This window comes from Gopherus flavomarginatus, chromosome 6, assembly GCF_025201925.1.
Source record: "Gopherus flavomarginatus isolate rGopFla2 chromosome 6, rGopFla2.mat.asm, whole genome shotgun sequence".
In the NCBI taxonomy this organism is placed as follows: domain Eukaryota; kingdom Metazoa; phylum Chordata; order Testudines; family Testudinidae; genus Gopherus; species Gopherus flavomarginatus.
This window is the reverse complement of record NC_066622.1, coordinates 52,152,677-52,156,411: the sequence shown is the minus strand read 5'-3', so window position 1 is coordinate 52,156,411 and position 3,735 is coordinate 52,152,677.

The following is a 3,735-nucleotide window of genomic DNA, read 5'->3' as shown; positions in this document are numbered from 1 at the left end:
AATTTCTTTAAGGACATGTCATTGTGTACTAATCTCTAAAATAAGGGAAAAAGTTTGAAGTAGTGGGGACTCTCAGTATGTGGACTCTCCATCTGGAATGGTATCTTGCATTCCCGTGGCAGACAGGCTGCGTTTAGCTTTAGTGAAAGCACTCTTGTGTAGTCCTGGTTCTGCCAGCACATCTATCGGTAAGAGAGCCGTTGTCTCCCAGATTTATTTATGACACCACCTCGCAGAGAGGAAGTGTTACCAAGAGCTTTGGGTTGAAAGAACCCCAGGAACACTGCCACCATCATATAAAAACTGTTTCACAAAGCTAGAGATTTTCTAAAATGCCAAACGCTGTTGGGCTGTCTAGCTCCATACATACCTTTTAGAAAATAACAGATCTTCAACTAGGTCTAAATAATTATCTTCTATATTTCCCTTACGCCTATTGTTCATCTAACTATTATGCAACAAACAAAATTCATGGCCTATTCCCACATCATTTCTCTCTTTTTCCTCTCTCTTGATCAGTTGTCAAGCTTGCCGTACTTTTCCTTTATGGACAGCCTCATCTACCTGTTAGGACCAAAAAATGTGCTAGATAACAGTAAGGGCCATCAAATAAAACCCTTTAATCCTAATTTCCCTCGAGGGACTTTCCAACCTTGGTGAACTTTTTGGCTAAAAGACAAGGTCTCTTGGCCTATATTCTGAATGTCTGACAACATGGCATCCTTCAACACAACTCCTTACACAAAGAACAAATTTTATACCTAGCAAGGTGATGGTTTCAAATACTGACTGTGTATTCATTGCTGGTGATGGTCAAATGCACAGATATTTACAGCATGTATGCCAAACTGACATTTGCAAAATAATGAAATGTTAAACTATCTTCTATGTTGAAACGTTATGATTTTCAAAAAGATATGCTAAATAAGTGAATCAGAAGCATACGAGTTCTCCCTACGTATAAATCTGTATGGTGTAAGTCTGCTCCTTGAACATCTGTCAGATACTTCTTTGTATAATGTATGAGAAAAGGAAGTGCACTGATATGGAAGGACAGGTAACAACACAGAGTGATGTACAAGCAGAGGACATAAATAGACAAGGCAGAGGGGCTATAGTGTTACCAAACACAAAAACTTACATAAGGTTACGAAACCACCACAGGGTATGACAAAGGTGATTCTAAGTCACAGGAACGATGTTTTCAGCTCATACTCACAGAGTAAACATACTATCAGTCTAGATTGTTTTCATTCAGGTCAGGAAAAACATCAAAGAAAGGGCTTAACCACTGAGAGGCACTAACTGACTTCCTGCAAGGTCCTGAGCACCCTGATCTCCCACTGAACTAGTGGGTGCTCAGCACGTCTCAGAATTGGGCCCAGAGATTGAACAAATAGAATTTTCCATGGACAGAGAAAACACAGGACTGTAACATGCTGTATCTTAAGGACAAGATGGCAGCTGCATTAGGCAGGGAGAAAATCTACTTGTAAAAGTGTAGTATTTAGAAACAGCCTTTAATTTACATTGCTATGTGTAGAAAGAATAGTTAGAAATAATAGGCAAGATTCTGCCCCCCCACTCACACTGAGTAATACCTCACTCTCTAACTCTGATTTCAATGGGGGTTGCTTGTGGGGTATTGTACTAGTCAACATAAGGGTGGCAGAGTCTGGCCCAACAAGAGAATAATGGGCCAGATCCTCAGCTCATGGAATGCAGCATGGCACTGTTGGCTGGCCCAATATCATTAGAAGAATCCAGAAAGCAGAGTAGAAGTCAGTTACAGTGATAGTTGTAAGAGAGCCAGAGCAGAGCTGACAAAGAAATTCATCTTATATTATATGGAGAGAGTGGAGAGAGGGAGAGAGATCAACACTCAGAGATCATCCAGAGCTCAGAGATGATAATAGAGAGCCCCTGACTAAAACCAGCCATAATTAGAGAATGGGCCCACCTGAGAGAAATTAGTGATTCAGGGTTACACTGCTGAGTGGGGCCCAGCTGAGGAGGGCTGGAGAAAGAAAATGCTGGAGTCAGAAGATGCCTGCAGGGTTTTAAGTGAGCAAGGAAGGCAACCTGGGGATAATCAGGGAACAGATATGGAGACCCAGAGGGAAGGGAAGGAAGGAAAGAGGTGAGGAAGAAAGGAAGGAAGGAAGGACCTTGCTGAAGAAGAGCTGTGGAGAGGGTGGAAGCTTTTTATTTCTGTAGATAGTTTTGATCTTTAGTTTGGATAGCGACCCGGGAAGGAATGGGCTAAAGACTGTGCCCTGGCTGGAGGGATGAGTTATCTGAAGAAACCACCACAGCCCCAGAGTGACGTTGACAAGGCTGGCCCTACCCTACAGGGAGACTGTGAGCCATGCTGGCCATAAGGAAGTGCAGAGTGGTGAGTAAACCCTGTTACAATGCTTTTTCTTACATTACTTTAACTGCAGCATGTAGAAACAACTATATTTTTGTAGTTTTCCTTGTCCACTGTCTTTTTTTCTACACCTCATGGCAAGCGCTGTATCTCAGCCTTAGTCTACATCCAGCTCCTTCTTCCTTCCAAGACAGTCTCACTGATGATAGCGCCTCTGGCAAAAACAGTAAACAACTGACTGTCCGGCCACTTTGATATTGTGTGAGTACATGTGCTGCCAGACCCCTATCTGCAGAAGCGTTCTTCCAGCAAGAAATTAATATGAAGTGATTACTTTGTCCATATTGGATCCAAGGTAAGGCAGTGTGGGGAAATAACTGCAGGTCCACTTGCATTTAAATTTATTTCCAATTCCATAAATCCTTTGGAAGAAATTTCATACAAAATGAAATCAAAGATTGCCTACTTGAAACTTCTTTTTTGGAGGGGATAAGTATTGTTAGTAAGCTTTGAATTTACTTAGCTCCTGGCCTAGCCAAATGTGGCGTGTCTTTATTTTTTTATTCTACATAGATTGTGCTGCCTTGGAACAATAAATAAACTTCAAACTAGAAAAGGCACATTCTGCTCATTAGGGCTGGCTTCCTCTCCCCTTTACTTTCACTGAGCAGTACTTTTATTCCCAAGTCGTCCCCCTGACTCAGTGGGAAACTTTCCAAATAAGATACTAAAAGTGTGTGCTGTAGCAGCATTGACCCTTGTTCCACATTTTCAAGAGCTCAGTTCCCATTTGGGTGCTTAGTGAAGTGGCCAGACTTTCAAAAGTGCTCCATACTTGCCTGCTCCACCATTGTAGCCTTTGGAAAATCTGATGCTAAAGGTTTGTCAATGCCCTAATTATGTTCTTCAAAGGCAGACAAAATGTGGATCTTTTATGGTAGAACAGTTCTGAGACATAGCTCAGGATAACAGAACAGACTTGATGCTGCAATTCAGCTAATTAAAATGATTGTAGTCATTTCCTGAACTACATTTCCAAGGATTATTTCAACCTAAGAGCAGAACTCTTCCTCTTCCCAGGTATAAATGCCCAGCCCTGGAAAGTCTTGATAGAGGGTCTTAAACAGCATAGTGTAGAGACCATGCAACCAGGTATGCATGGATGTCTAAATGGCTCCCTTTCATTAGCCCTGATTTAGCTACTCCTCCAAAAACTCTGTACTTTAAAGTTTCCTGTAATTATATGCTTTCTTAAATACTCCTTTTTTTACCAGTTCACTACCCGTCTGAAGTCTGACCTGCTTGTTCAGGAATGCTTGTGTGTTTGAAACTCTCAACATGCTGGACAGCAAAAGAAAGATGTG